The following is a 16,582-nucleotide window of genomic DNA, read 5'->3' as shown; positions in this document are numbered from 1 at the left end:
ATTAAAGATGATCAGCCCTTAAATAACAGTCTGTTGGGGAGTAGGCTGCAAGCTGAAAATCTGAAATAAGAGATAGCAAATCTTTGTTCACAAACTGGCTGAACTGTGGTTTCAGCACACAATAAAATTACAACCTTTTACAAATAGCTGCCTGCCAAATGAGTCACAATAGTATCTACATGGATACTCTTTATCTGTCCCCACAGTGAGGTAATGCAGTTTAGCTGGAGTATGCATGGAAGAAAAACATACCACGTCTTTGGAAGAAATCTACTTCCACGTAGAAACACTGACAGTATCAAGGAAACTGAACAGACAACAAATCATTTTATTGCCTCTTCTATATAAAACTCAAATGAGAGCAGCAAGTCTTAGAGCATTAGGGAAATAAATTCTGGTGGTCTTTTTACTGAAACACAAGACAAATGGGTGCTTGGGCAGCACCCCCAAGCACAGGCTCTGAAGCTTCTAGAGATACACTATAAATTTTAGGAATAGAGGATGTGTACAGGGAAAACTGAAAGTCATCTCTTCAGTTCAAAACTCTTAATAGGTGAAGTTCATGTCACTGCTTTTCTCTCTAGTGAACAAGGAACCTACTATGTTACAAATTTGTGTGTTCATGTTAAAAATGGAGTGTTCAAGGTTCTGAGTAGTGAAAATCCGACATGCTTAGCTGTGGAAGAGATGAGCAGAAATTTGAGTCCATAGCCTTTGGAGACTTTCGTGTATGTTTATTTTATGCACATAAATAATCTTGTTTATTCCACTGGAGTACCTCCCATGTAAAGCTATGTAAGTCTTTGTGTGCCACTAAAATGCCTTCTGCTGATCCTGCAGGGACTGTCTGCCTCCGTTTGTAGAGCAAAGCTGCTTGCAAGCCTGTATTACTGAGTTTAATCCTCTGTGTGTATGTGCATTGTTATGTGACAGTGTTGCATCCCTGTAAGCATTCCAAAGCTTTAATCCTTTTCTGAGAACACTTTATTGCTGACCTAATGGTAAGCACACAGAAATGTGGAGAAATAGACTGCTGATCTACAGGTTAAAAATTTTAATAAACAGGAATTTTCACAGTCAAGTGGCAATAAATATTGTGGGTGTTCAGTAACAGCAGATTGATCTTACCCTGGTTTGAAACCTAACTGTAGTGTATTGTATAAGTATCATGAGCTATTATCAGCAGTAATTCTTGCTACAGTTGCACTGAAAAAGGTAAATAAACTTTAGTAATTGGGCCCTTACTTGAAATGCAAACATACACTTTAACAGATTTCTGGAACAGATTATATACATAAATGAACCTGGATCTTGTTACTTCTTTAGAGTATAAACTGAGGGCAACAAATGCTTCACGAAGAAAAAGAAATTCCCCAGAATTCCACTGTCAGCAGTTTAAAATGCATTTATTGCTAATCTTGAGAAAAGTGTGCAACCAACCTCAGTTGGAACTGGGGTTCTTGATTGTGTTGGCATTGTGATTGTTTTAAACTGAATTTCGGGCCCATCTCTCTGGTGTTGCCATACCATAAAAGGGCAATTATTATATTAAACTTACAAAGCATTCAGCATCCTCTAGATGTTGAAGAATTTTAGCAAGTGATGTGTTAGTTTATGATATCAGGATGAATAAGGTATGAGCTTGGAAATACATTTTAAAATGCCTTCTAGCTTTTCAATTCCAAAGGACTTAAAGCAAGGGAACAACAACAATCACATCCTGTATTGTCTTTTAATCATGTCTAGTGCCAGTAGCCATTACCATTCCTTCAGCCTTTCTGTCCATATTCCCAACTCTGCTAATCATTAAATCAAACATACTGGCTCTATTTAGAACCTCTGTAGTTATAATTCAACTCTTAATAGAGATACTTAATCATACTTCATTCTTTAAATTCATCTCTCCACTGGAAATGGCACTGATAACCAGACATTGCTTTTCCTTTTTGCTCTTTTCTCTTCTGGTATTTACTACATATAAATAGGGGGGGTTTGTTTGTTTTTTGAGTAGTGATGTTTTATGGATATGGGCTGAAAAGTAAAAGTAATTTTAGAGGTCAGGCAGAAAAATTTAATTCAAGGAACTGAATTTTCAAACTTAATTAGTGCTAGATTGTAAGGCTTGTTTGGGGTTTGTGTGGGGTTTTTTGTTATTGTTGTTGTAAGTACTAAAAAGCTCCATAATATTTGGTTCTTTTCTCTGTTTCACAGATAATGTTTTATTGAGAAAACTTAAGAGATCCAATAGCTTACAGAAGTATAATGCCCAGCTGTGTTTAGAATTGCTTGTTATCTGTACAGCAAAGTGGGAAACTCAAAGGGGCTAGTTTTTAAATTAACTACCTGAGCCATGTGATCTTGCAAGGCTTCCAAAGAATGAAAAGTATGTTTAATCTGGTAATGACTTGTTTGATCTCTTACTGCCAAAGCAACATAATTAGTGTTGATTTCTGGAAAGTTTCTCTCTTAAATCCACTTAACTTTACTCTCAATAACATGAAAAAGTTCTCCCTCAAACTGCTACAGCAAAAAAATTTAAGGCTGAGATTTTTGACCCCAGTAAAGCCCAGGTGCCCAATGCCTACTGAAACTCCTATGCTTTCCCATTTACACTAGCATACAGACCCATTTTAGTTCCTTGTACACCCTTCCTACAGTTGGCTGTTAAAGCATTTGCCATGAAGACTTTGTCTTCATTCTGGAGAAGTAGTGCTTAATGTCCAGCATTCTGTAGAAATATTGGTAATTAAGTTTTTCTTATTACATTTTTCTTCATAAAAATAGTATATTAAGAGATTCCTTAGAGTAGCTCATTCCTGTTGGAAATAAGGAGCAATCATTTTTTCACATAGCTCTTTGTGAATAAGGATAGCAGCTACAGCCAGACTGCATTGACCAGCATTAGGATGTGGTCCTGGACATCGTTGGCTTCTGTTCCACAACAGATCCTTCAGTGGCTCAGAAAACGTAGCAAAAATGGTGGGAAAAATCGTTTTCCTACCTTTTTGATGTCATGAGATAAATTTACATTTCACTCCTTTCCTGTACGCAGCTGCAAAATGATGAGGAGAGAGAGAGGGAGGGAGAAGATGAGAATCATCTTCATTATCCACACAGCTCTTCATCAGTAATTTGCCCTGCTGTCACCTCTGTTCTCCCTTGCATCTGTTCTCCATTGATAGGATCATTACAATTTGTAATAAAGTTCAATAACTATTGATGTAGATAGTTAATGGAATACCTCTGCATCTTCAGTTCTGCAGCTTGATCCACCTCACAGGTGACTTCCCAAGTGGCAAATGTTGCCCCATCTTCAGCAGAGAGCTTGTCTTTAATCCATCATCTGGGGCTACTATTTTGAATGGTGAAGTTTCCTGTATCAAAAGGAATCATGCGCATGTTTGTGTGTGGCTATCACTTGCCTGTTTTGCTGTCTTTCAAACACATCTTTATGCTATAACACATTAGCTTTTATGTCTAAACATTTGACAAAAAATTCACAGTTAACAGTGGTCATGAGCTGCAGAGCTCTGATCCATAGCTAATATTAGCATATCTCATAGCTGCTGAAGGGTTACTTAGATTTTGTTTGGGTCTATCTCAAAAAAGCCCATGCTAATAGAAATTTTCCACCTTTCTTCTGCTTCCACTCCCCCAAAGCATTTACAATATTTGCTTACCTTGGGGCTTGGGAGGGAAGCAGTCTTTCCAGCCAAACTGCTGTGTTAGCCTTTAATCAGTTGTTGGGAGGAGCCAAAGTTAAAACTTTTTTCCTAGATTGATGACTTCCTGGCTTTCCTTCATTCTTTGTTTCTTGCTTATGATTCCAAACCTATGCTTTTGGACTCAATGAGCACCAAAGGTACAGGGGACTTTGAAGGCCCATGAAGCAAGGACTGTTTCTTTTCAGCTTAGGAGCTAAAGAGAACAGCAAAGGCTAATCAGGAGCCCAGCTGTTGGACTAGATTGCTTTTACCATAATTTTCCTAATTTGTAGTGGTGAAAGTCAAACATATAAACTGATCAATAGCTTTAAAAGCCTGATGGATTCTCTGTCTTTGAAACCTTTTCTAAAACTTTCCTTCCCAAAAGCACAGGATAACTTTGGAAACTTCAAGCTTGCCAGAGCTTCGTCCAGTCTGCAGTAGAGCTAGTACTTGTTTCTATCTTCTTTCTCTTTTGGACATGCTAGAAGGAGATTGAGAGTCTAAAGAAGCTCCATCTCTGTAGAACTGTCAGTAAAAGTTTTTGTGCTCTGACAAGACCTTTCTACTACCTCTGAAACCACATCTCTGTGACCAGGACACTGATTTAGCTCCAGCTGTCTTAGTAGCAGGACAGGCATGACCTTTCCATTGACAGACACTCAGGCTTACTATAAGAGAGGACATAAAGATGACAGTCATAAACTTGGAGAAGCAGCTTGGAGAGTAATAAAAGGTTACCGAGTGAATGGAAGAAAATGTTTTTTCCACTGGAAGATATTTTCACTCTTGCCAGGGAATTACCTATCTCCTCCCAGTCATTAACCAGAATATCCACAGCTAAAATCTGTTGCCTGCACCATCTTCTCTGCCCCCTATATCCAGTCACAACCAAATGCAATGAGTAGCAGCTACTACTGTCAGTCTTATGGAGCCACATTTGCCCATCTGCCCTGCCTTCAGTTTTAGTACTGGCCTCAGGGTCTTTGCTTTACCTTCCTGTATATAACATAGACAAGTCATCAAATCATCACACTGCCTCATCTTACAGAGGAGGCTTTTCCTGATTTAGGATCATTGATTGCTTTGTCCTGAATGTTTCTTTCACAAACTGGTCCTTTTTTCCCTGACTCAAAAGTTGTAAATGTTGTCAAGAATACATTTCTGCACAGAAGGACAAGATAAGGTAACGTAGAGTGCCACTAAATATAGTGGCATAAACTTCTTATGAACATACGCAGTTTGCAGGAACCCCTTTTTAATTCAGCTGATTTAAAGAGCATGCAAACAAATATGTAATGCTTAAAATGTGTGTATATATGGGTGCCCATTTTAAGGATGGGAAAGAGCCTAGAAAATTCTTAAACTATACAAGATTTTTAACTAGGCTTCACAAACAACTTTCCCTTTGGGCTTGGGCCCAGTGTAACCATAATATGATCTCTTGGCATGAAACTGTATCTCTTATGGTTTAATTCTTCTGTGAATGACTAACACTTCACCAGAAACTTTATTTAAGCACAGAAGAATGGATGACCTTCAGACAAATCATTTTTCAGTACCTGAGAACCTGGCTAGGAGCAATACAGGAAGCATGTGGAGCTGAGCATTGTACCATGAACACCATCCCCTCCTTTTATCTTGTACTTCATGCCACCCTTAGGCCCTCTCTGATTGGTATTACTGCAGCAAAGTAGCTTATTCTTTGTGAGAACAAAGGCCTTCACAACCTGGTTGCAAATCAGATTACTTCTTGCAGCCTTTCAAAGGAGCTCACCAGGTGGTACTTTTTCTTGCCAAAAGGGAGGCTAAGCTCAGCTCTTGGGTTCCTGTTGACTTCCAGACTCACTTGGAACTGGATGCCCTCAGAGTTCTGCGTAAAGCAAAAAGATGCATCCTTGGTTACCAAATGGTTGTTACCTGCCATTACCCTTCAGCTGCTCATTAGTAAAGTAGGTAAATGGCTGTAATGCTTGGGGGGAATACCAAACAGGAAAACAAACATTTCCACATTTTATGTGAGCTGTTTCCTTGCTCACAAGATCCTAAGCTCCAAATACTGTTAGCACTCACTTTTGATGTTCACGTTGCTGTTTTACGAATAGGAGTGAAAGGAGTGAAATGGGCTTTATATTACTGTGGGGAAACATGTCTGATCTGGAAAGGGTCACAAATATATTGGCAGTGACACCTACACAATTCAGAAAACCCATTTCCTCCAAACCGCCAATAACCTTTCATGCTGGCAGCCTTCTTTGTCAAAAAATTAACTATAACAGGGACAACTGCTGACTGTCAATCAGCTCAAACCAAAGAGCTGCTGGATGAGAGGAGGTGGGTATGGCATTCTCCTCTCCTTGAGAATCTGCTAAGCCCCACGTTTCAGTGTGGTGCTACTGCTGGGCATAAGAACTCTGCTTTGACTCCACTATCTACAATTTATTACTCAGTTACCTTCCTTCAGTGCTAATTAGCCAAATTCATAAGTAATGCTGCTGAGTGAAGCAGCTCCAGGTATAGGCTCTGTGGAGATGACTTTGCCCTCAGAAAATAGTCCAGATTTTAATCACATTTTGTGAGTAAGTTAAGGCCACTGTGTTTCTTATTTAGGTGATAGATATGGTTCATTGTAAGTCACCTTGCTGAGAGACTGTTCTAACAGCTTGGGTTCTTACTGAACCTCAGTTCTTCTGCTGGTGGGCGTCCACATGAAAAAGCAGGGAACGCTAATTTTGTGATCCTTCAACACCAGGTTACCTGGTTGTGAAACACAGTGGTATTGCAAAAGCTGCACTTGATAATAAGTATATTAACTATCAAATGTATACCCTGCAGCATGATGTTCTTTCCAATAAAACAGGCGGTAACAAAACCAGATTGCACTGGATAGGGAGTGTTTAACAGCCCAAATGGGATTTTGGCAGGATGAACATCACAAACAGCAACACGCCCCCTCTTTTTTTTTTTTTCTTCTGCAAAAGACATTAAATTGTTAATGACCATATATAATCAGAGCTTTGATCTCAATTCCAAGAAAAGACACCTTAAGCCATTAGTTGAAATCTCTAAAGCAGGCACAGACATTGGTTTAATAATGGCACAGGCTAAGTTTAATGATGCTGCCTGCTGCTAGCTCTCCCATTTTGCTTAGCCTATGCCTACCTACTTAATGTACAAAATCTAGTAGGCTATTTGGTCTTTATTGATCAACAAAGACCCTTAGGGTTTTTAACTGCATTCTACAAAACAGATAACACTATTCTCTGAAAAAGGATGTCCTGTGGCAGTCCTAGCCATCACTCCCCTTGCTTCCTAAGCAAATCTGAAATGATTACAACAGTTTGTTTTGGTATTAACTTCCTTAATGGATAGCTCTGTTTCAGGGTGTGGAGTTCTTATCCTTTCAGTGACGTGTTATGTGTCAAATCCTAAATGTTCCAAATCTTACCTTCTTGAAAACAAATTAATTCTCTTGCTACTTCATATTTTGTGTGTGTGTAGAAACTGGAGGTTCTCTGACAATCCTCCAGACAGCTAAGAAATGACCTCCAGGACTGTACTTTTGTGTGGGTTTTCATTAAACAGTTTGTGCAGAACTCCTGTGAGCTGGTAAATGCAAGGTGAGCTATAAGGGCAACAGAATGACAGCAAGGAAGAGGAAGATTCAGCAGAAGCAAGTTGAGGCATTGAAATTACTGTGATTACAGCAAAAGTTAAGTATTGTGTGTCTTCAAAATTCAGGCCTTAAGCAACAGCTTTGATTTTGCTGTAAAGGATTCCTTGCACAGTTCCAACTTTTCTTCCTGAGCATTTTGAAATATATTTATATCTCAAGTCTGGTTTGTGTTGTAATTCAGAAAAAGGGTTGTATTAAGGGACATCTAAAAAAGGATAAAATCAAGCCTCTGCTGATGTTTACTATGTAAGAGGCAACTTGGACATTTCTTTGCTATAATCCACCCTTCATTAAATAGTGATGTTCTCCCAGATCACTTTGGCCATTTCAGGTGTATCTTGAACAAAAGATGTGCCTATTTTTACTTCCCCTGCACTCACACCTGTTTCTTTCTTATCAGTACCTATCTATTCATTGGTCCTATCTCATTCTTCTACATCCATCTGCATTAAATGCGTGTCACTCATTAACTCAGGATTTGTACATAAATTACAGTCTCCTGCATTTAGGAGTTTTATTATTTCTGGTTATTGTATCACCTAAAAAGAAAATCATTTTTCATTTATAGCAGATACCTGAATTATCTTAATAATCCCTTAACTATTTCTTAGTTTAACCAGTCAATTTTTGCAGTTAGATTGTGTTTGAAGTCCTGTGAGTTTGACAGAGTATTTGTACTCAGAATGTTCTCTTTCCAAACTTGAGGGACCTAGAAATCAGAAAACCTATGGTTTGTTTGGGTTTTTGGTTTGGTTTTGGTTTTGGTTGTTTTCATGCAAGAAATAAAAGGTTTATGACTCTTTTCTAAGAACTTTGAGAATTATTTGGATTGAAAACTCATGAGTTTACAAGCCTGAGCTCTACCAGCCTTCCTCAGTAATAAGATCCCAGCATCTAGAAGGCAGTTCATATTTAAAGATGAATTTCTAGTGAGTTACTTTTTGTTTTCTGTCCTAGAAGTCTACCTGACAGAAAATCTTTGAGCAGTCCTGCTAACTGCTATGTATTCATAATGACTTTTCACTTCTCAGTGTACTAAAATATTCTCTATGAAGGTATGTTCACATTGTTTTTTCACATAATTTAAAAATCTTACCATACATAATATAATTTCTTGTAATAGCATAAGATGTTCATGGCAAAATGTTATATTATACAGAGAATGCATTAGTGCAAAAATGAAAGGTAAACTTGATCATCTAAATTAGGTCTTGATCATTGATGCTGATGTGTAATTTCTGCCCAGTAGAAATGTAATAAGCCTTGACAAACAGTTGCATGAGATTTGTAGCATTTTATCCAGGTAAGTAGGTAACTATCCCAGTTTAACAAATATTTAGCATTTAAATATGGTTTTGTAATGGAGACAGTTTAATTTGTTTCAGTTACCCATACAAATAATTCTAATCTACTTAATCTATCAGTTGCCCTGGTTTGAATAATGTGCATATTTAGCACAGAAAAACATATGTCTAAACTTAGCTTGTAATGCTGTAGCAACTTATTAAGACAGGTAGATATTTGATATCTTAGATATGTACAGCTGATAACTTAAGTTCATCATACTAATTCTATTTAGTTAAATGTGCGGTTTTTCCAGCAGAAACACAAAGAATATTAGCATCATGTCTGAACAAACTACCTGTAATTAGTTCCTGTCTAAACTGATGTAAAAGCAAGAGGAAACAAGTTAACTCTCTTCATTTTTTGATAGTTGATTTCTATTGTCTAACGTGGGGGGGGGGGAAGAAAATCGTTTACTACTACCATAATCTTATTTCTGTAGTGCAGAAATGATTTCACAATTACATAACCATATCCTTTACTCACTTTGGTGCCTTTTGTTTGTAAATCATCTCAGGGGAATCCACTAAGCCACTACCGGCACTCAGAGAGGTGGGAATTTTACGTAGTTTTCATGACAAACTTTTTCCCAAAAGTGCCGTGTTTTATGGTCAGTTCCTGGTAGCAGTGTCACGTAAACATCCTCCATGTGTTTTAAACCTCCTTCTCGTTAAAATGTTGCCCCAGCAGCCTTCTGTGGCACTGCTGTGGGTGACAGGCTCAGGGAATGCTTTACACTTATTAGAGTAAATCTCTAGTCTCTTTTCTCTCCCTGTGAAGACAGTGTCCAGTCATCTCCAGGATAGTAAGTATAATGGGATATTTAAGTTCTTTCTGGTTCTCCTTGCTGAGCAGATAGTATGTTACCAGACAATGAAATGGTGAAATATAATAAACTTCTACAGAATTCTTAAGAAAGTTGCAGATGCAGAACAAGTATTTGAGTTTGTTCCAATCTCCTTAACTCTAAGGATGTAGGTGTAAAAGCAAGGATGAAATTTGGTTGCTTTATTAAACCAGGAGTTACAGCTTGTCTTGTCCCAAGGACTGCTTTTGAAACATTAGGGAGAGAAAAGAAAGAAGTATTTATTCAGCTTGTGAACAGAAACAATTAACCTGGAAGTATAGGCTTATACTTCCAGATTAAAATTTGTTGTTGGTATAAAATATTCTTCCAGGAAATCAGTTCACAAGTGGGAAACATGCTATCAGATGTAATAATGATATATCAGACCATTTCTTGTCTTAATTCAAAAGTGGTGTCAGTTTTGCAACTTCTTCACATAGCAGGGGGTTGGGTGTTAAAGCTCTAAATGGAGCTTTATGAGGTGGTTGGAAAGTCTATTGCACACTAAATGCACTCAGCAGCTTGATAAATAGCATGTGGCTGGCTAGCAGCATGTGTCATTTACTTTGTAAACAGGAAGCTTCATCAGTAAAGACCTGCTGGATGATCAGGAAATAAAAAGAATAGACATGTATGGAATAAGAGAAGACTGTAGATGTGTCAGGTGTGTTGAGCAGTAATGAATGATGGAAATATGCTGTTAGTGTGTTCAGCACCAGTCTTTAATGACACAGCATAAGTATTTTCCCATCATTCATGTATAGATGTTAATGGCATATACTCAGAAGCAGCTCAAAAAGGAACAACTAAATTACATCACTTTCCTTTTGAACAGTTCTTTAGAGCTGTTTTAGACATTAAACAGATGAATAGTTTGTGAAAGTGGTAGAGTAGAATATAACATAGTTGTCCAAAATGGATTCACCAAACAAAAAGGATTATTGTAAATTTGTTACATTTTGATCATGCAAGGAATGTTATATAGTGTGCATAAAAGTGTTTACTTCTTTTAGATTAAGAAATGTGTTATATAATTGAAAATTTAATTTGCCAGTGATGGCTTATCAGTAGCTAAAGACAAGCAAGAGTTAGAGCTGCCACCTCTAGGGGTGGCAAGATCATAGTATCACCCAAAAACAATTTTTGGAGGGAAAGACTTGAGAGAGCAGAAGGGATAGTCTTCCCAAACCCATTTTTACAAAATGGTGCAGGGTTTGATTTCAGATAAGGTCTGATCTTGCAAAACTCCAGATAAACTGAGTTATGCAATTAAATCAGACTGGCAGGTTGCATACGCACATGAAACATCAGGTTGCATGACAAACTGTGGGGAAAAAGCATCAGCCTCTGTCTTGAATTGCTTGAAAAGAAAAGGTGTTTTACATCACAGCAGGTTAAAACTTTATTTAGAGTTCTGGAGCACTATTAGCATAATCTGTTTACTGTCTAGGCAGGTGATGATTGCTCCTGGATAGTCCTAAAGGAAATGAACATTCTGAAGGCATAAAGGAGTGCTCAGTGGCAAGGAGGGAGGAATTCTGAAGTTATTTGGGACTGAACAAATATTATGAAATCCTTCTTAGCTGGGTGGAGTGAGGAGAAAGTTCTGAGTCTTAACCTTAAAATAAGGATTCCCAAAACCAGGCTCTCTGGATCCTTCAGGATACAAGCTGTGCAGAAGGAGCAAATCCCTGAACATCTGCATAACAGCATATTGGCTGGATAAAGGGGAAATAGAAGAAAGTCCTGCTTTTGCAATAAGTAGATTTTGTATGGCTCCCTCTCAATTCTCTCTTCTGTCTGTAAATGGTTTGTATGCAATTCAGTTATCTATTTTGCATGAACAATATTGCTACTTGCTCTTAAATAATCTGGATTTTAATTACTTAAAGACATGTAACTAATATCAAGGTATGCCACCCTTTACAGGCATGGTAAACTATAAACTGGGATGCTGGACTATTTTCATAATGTGCCCTCCCATTTCACTCCAATATCATTCTAAGATATCCAAAGAATCACCATGTGTACCTCCATTAAGGTGTATGGATTAGATTAGGATTGGCAGTGACAGCCAAAAAGCTCCTTGGCACACATTAAGACAGTGGGGCCTGTGCAACCAGTAATATTACTGAGCTTTGGTAGCTTCTGTTCTGTGTGTCAGCTGCTATGAGTGGTACATGTGCCACAAGGTATAGGAACATGAGGTGTATTTTACAGACAGGGTACATGGACTTAAGCATTGAAACATTCACCACGTGTGTTCCTCTTGAGAGTCTAGTCCTAGTTAATGTAGAGGCTTTCAAAATTGTAATCACCTTGCATAAACCCTACCTGTGTAAATGTTTTTATGTATTTACTTCTATATGATGAATATTCAGGCTCCTAACCAAAACTAGTAACTAATATTGAAGTAATACTACCTGCAATACCAAAGATGCCAATTAATCAACAATACCCTCTTTGGAAGTTATGTGTTTGGTAACCTTCAGGGAATTCAGAAGCAAAATCATAATCAAAGAAGGTTTTAGGGTTTTTTTCTTTTCTTGAACTGGAACTGTACTAGCTCAAAATCAATCCTGATAAATTGGAAAGAGTGTCTTGCCAGTTCAAATTTCTTCTTAAGGTTTGAAGTACTGCTTAACCTTTCACTCTATCAAACTTGTTCTTCAAAGGTCATTGCACTTGTTCAGGCAACAAAACATCCCCATGACTTTTTCACTAATCACTTTTGCTGTCTGTCAGTTCCCTTTTTCATTTCACCTCATATTTGCATTTTTAAAATCTATTCCTATTCATTGAATTTACACCCTCATGTTTATTCCAGAATATCCATTGCTTTTATGAACTCTTACTTGGTCCAAGAGACATATTTTGGTTTTGGTATTTTTGGTGGGCTTTTGGGTTTGTTTGGTGGGTGGTGGTGTTGTTGCTCTTTGGGGATTTTTTTGATTGGTTGGTTGGGTTGGTTTTGGTTTTTTTTAATATTTCTGATTATCATCTTCTCCCCCATCATTTTGCGTATTCCCATTATTATACTCTCTAACTCATTCTATTAAGCTTCCATTTAAACACTAATATCTCATTCCAGGTGCAGCTGTGTTAAAGTAATGCTGGCCACTAAATTATTTTAAAGTAAAGGCATGGGTTGTACTCCTTCTTTCTAAGCAAATTAGCATTTACTGTCAAAGAGCCAGGGTGAAACTGTTAAAAATCCTGTATTGTGTTTTCAGTTGTGCATCTCTCCTGCGATTTTCTTGTGCTTCTCATTTCAACCTCCAAGCCTAGACATTGCAATGCTTGTCTTAATTCTTGCTAAGGTATTTTAATTATTCGTATTCATTTACAAGTCTTGCTCCTCAAACCAGTGGAAATGATCCTGCTAATTAAGTGTGTCTAATTGAAACACTAGGTGTGCTTTTAGGTCCATAGAGGAAAACTACTAAAAGTCAAATATAGTAAATTTTCTGAATACTAGATATATTAAATGGCTTCTAGGTTTTACCCCTCCTTTCTCATCACTAGTTTTAAGTCAACTTTTCCTGCCTCTGCATAGGGTTGCAGTAGCACCAGAAATGACAGTGTGCTGTTTCTTTTTTTTTTTTTTAATGTCATAATTTATAACACAGTTAATGTTAAATTGAAATGTCAAGTGCCTGTTCATTGTCCAGAACAAGACCCTCTAGACACCATTGAAAAAGAGCTCTAGAAAAATATCCCTAAGATTTTATGCAGTTTGAAGGGCCTGTCTGCCCAAAGCTGCTCAAAGAGGAAGACTGGAATCACTGTATCTTCCTCTTTTTGCCTGGGGAGAAGTGGCCTATACAGAAACTGTCACACTTCAGGGTTACTGTCTGTCAGTGCAGGATGTCTGTGAGGATGGTAATGCAAGGGCACCCTTTGCAATGTCACACAGGAAATGTGACACATCCAGGGAACATCAGTCTTCCTGCATGTAAGCTGCAGTAGGATGCCTGCTCAGTGGATGCCACAGATTTCCAGACAAAAGACAGTTATGGGTGAAAACCCTCGTGCTATTGCATGTATCTGCAATAAACACAGGTGGGAAGGAGCTCTGAAGCCTTTCACTGAGAATGGGACCAAAGCTGCTCATTCTCTCAAACAAGATTCTATCTAGGACCTGAAGACTCCTGGAAAGCATAAAGGTATCATTGACTGGATCATCTCACGCCAGTAGATGTTCCCAGGGATGTCCATGTATGTCATACTTGAATAGTAGGACTGCTAGAGAGCTTGCCAAAGCAATTCTTGGACTTTTTTCCAGAGACATAACAGTGGGAGAAATTAGGATCTGGAATCTTAATCTGAATGGTGGGAAGAGGGACTTATGAATGACAAATAGTTAGAACTGCTTTCCAAGAGCTTCGGGGACATTACTACACAGTAAGAAAATTGCTGCAGCTGAAGCTGAAAAAGGATCTCTCATAACCTGTGTCACTTCAAAAATTGGTTAAACATGTCAAATGAGCTATTTTAATGTTCTCAGACACTTCCTTTCAGGCATTCTTCCAGCTCAGTAATGCCTTGCGAATTTTCCCTAAAATACTATTTAAACACATTGGGAATCCACCTTTGCAAAGGGAAAGGTGGGAGCAGAAATCTTTTTGACACTGCCAATTCCTTTAGGCACCTGACTCAAGTGGCACTTGTATGTTCCAGATTAGTTTTCATTTTCCATTTCAGGTCAAACCTTTTTTTCCTTCTATTAAAGCAGCGAACGTATAATTATGTGCGTTTTCCACCTCTTTAATTTTGTCTGAAACTGATTCTTACCCTTTGATTTTAATTACTCTGAGACAATCTTGAACTACATTTTCAAACCCTTTATGAAGCAGACCCATTATGTACATCTTAACTGTATTTTTCAAACTAAGGATTCCTGCTGTCCAGTCTTCAAATACATCTGAAATGCATCCTGAAATAGAGGTTTGTAGTTAACATACACCCACTCACACCTCCTGCCCCCACCAAGTCTTTTTATAGAGCAGTATCTCCAATCAGAAAGAACATCCCCAATCAGAAAGAACATCCCGTTCAGATGTGGAGCAGCTGGTAGACTGTTACCCTTCAATCTTCTCAGGAGAGAACTGAGGGCAAGGCAGTGCATCTGGTTAAGAGCATTAGTTGTTCACTTTGTGCCTTTCTTTTATTACAACTTTCAAATGTTTACCCTTAGCATAAACAAATGAGGCTCAAAAGAGCAATTAGATTAGCAGAATTTCAAAAACTCGTGGCTTTTTAAGACTGTATCTGTCTTGTCTTGGCCAAGAAGAATCATTATAATTCCATCTGCATAAAGGATGCTTACCACCTCCTCAACAATTTGTTCACTGTTATCTCTATTGGTGTGCATTCCCATATCCTTCTCCAAGTTCTTATCACTGGTTGCTAGCTCTGGAGGAAAACAGCAAGAAGCAGGACTAATGGGAGAGTTAAATTAGCCCACTTTCACACACCACCTCCAATAAATCTGCACCTGAGTAAAAGTCTTCAGTAGTAAGAAGGAATGATATAAGATGAAAATTATAGCTCGAGAGGGGAAAATCTCTGACTGAGTCCTCAGATGAAGGACATTGCTGGTATGCCCTGCAATGATGTTCTAAGTCCATCTCCTCTTACTGTGCACCTAATGCTACTCAATGCATACAGCTCTGGCATAATTATTGGCTTAACCTTAAACTGTCCTTTCTCATACAAAAGAAAGCACCTTGCCTCTGCATAGATGAGGTGTCAGCTCTATACAGTGAAGCACTACTACCTACTCCTGATACTGCAAGGAGAAACCTCATGCAGATAGTGTAATTAAGCTGTCTAAAAATACATCCAGCATCATCTTGTCTTTAACAGAGAAAGACAGATCACTGCTGGGATTAAAAACACAGCTTTACTGCCTGGAAGGGTTTTTCTTGTTCTTGTGTTTCATTCTGTGTTTAAAAAATCACTGAAAAAACTCTAAGCTTAGAGTTGATTGTATGAATAAATGTTCTGAATAAGGAAATAGAAGAAAATACCATCATTAATTTTAGTTAATGTGAGGAATCCTAAAACAAACCTGTTACTTACACAACAGATCTCACACTCTGGAAAGAACCTGGTAATTTATGCTTGACAATACAAAGTGTAATGCATGTATTTCCCAGATTTATGCCAGATAAATTATGAGCTATCATTTATTTTCAGTTTATTGATCAATAATCTATCTGGTAAAACCCCAAACTTCTAATAAAAAACCCCTGATCATATGAGAAGTGTCAATCATCAGAGACAAAGTCTGTTAACAAGCTGAATGCTGTGTACCTAATTAGGTTTGGATGAACTAACTGCTCTCTAAACGTGTCTTTCCAGGCTTCAGCTAGAAAACCATCCTCAGGGCACAGCTAGTTTTTTATTCCTGCTGTGCCGCCTTAATCTAGCAAACTTCCACCTCTGACCTAATAAATATTTTATTTCCTTAATTACAGGATGCTTGCTTCATTCTTCTGCAAGACCACTTACACTGATTCCATCTCTGCATTACCCATTTTTAGATTTGGCCATATCTGTGAAAAAAAATATATTTATGCATGGCCATATGACATATCTATGAATATATCATACGAACATGAGCAAGAGAAGGCAAAGCAAAGAAGCAGACAGTACATAATTTCTTGAATAGCTGTGCTGCATACTTTTTTGCAGCAACTTCTGGCAGTTGAAAGCAATCAAATGCCTCACTGCTTGCAATAAAATAAAGTCAGAAATTTTCTGTGGTAGCTCAAAGAAACTAAAAGCTAAAACAATTTTCTTGAAGGGAGTAAGAGGGAAGGGAACCTTTGTTCATGTGCAAAGATCTCTATGGGAAAGAAAGCAAGCCATGGCTCTTAATGATAGTTGAGCTTTACTGCTTCATTGTAGATGTTGGGTTTCTCTTTTACATTTTTCTCTTTCCTCGTTATCAAAAAATCCCTAGTGAAATTGAACCTTGAGAAACAAAACTAACTTTGAAGTTTA

General features: G+C 37.9%; 1 protein-coding gene across 2 annotated transcripts in view; it reads left to right on the top strand.

The window, feature by feature from the left end:
• The window catches only part of SLC39A10 (solute carrier family 39 member 10), an 81,593-nt gene that overhangs the window by 12,782 nt on the left and 52,229 nt on the right, over positions 1-16,582 (top strand). The window contains exon 1 of one of the 2 annotated variants that reach the window (XM_051786623.1): positions 9,460-9,529. The exons of the other annotated variant lie outside the window; for it this stretch is intronic. The gene's annotated coding sequence lies outside the window, so the exon portion shown is untranslated. Of the gene's footprint in view, positions 1-9,459; positions 9,530-16,582 lie in introns of those variants that run through there. 2 annotated transcript variants of the gene reach the window in all.

This window comes from Manacus candei, unplaced genomic scaffold, assembly GCF_025592945.1.
Source record: "Manacus candei isolate 608988 ecotype Guabito, Panama unplaced genomic scaffold, ASM2559294v1 h1tg000023l, whole genome shotgun sequence".
Classification (NCBI taxonomy): domain Eukaryota; kingdom Metazoa; phylum Chordata; class Aves; order Passeriformes; family Pipridae; genus Manacus; species Manacus candei.
Note: the sequence above shows the minus strand (reverse complement) of the source record. Positions and strands in the feature narration are given on the sequence as shown.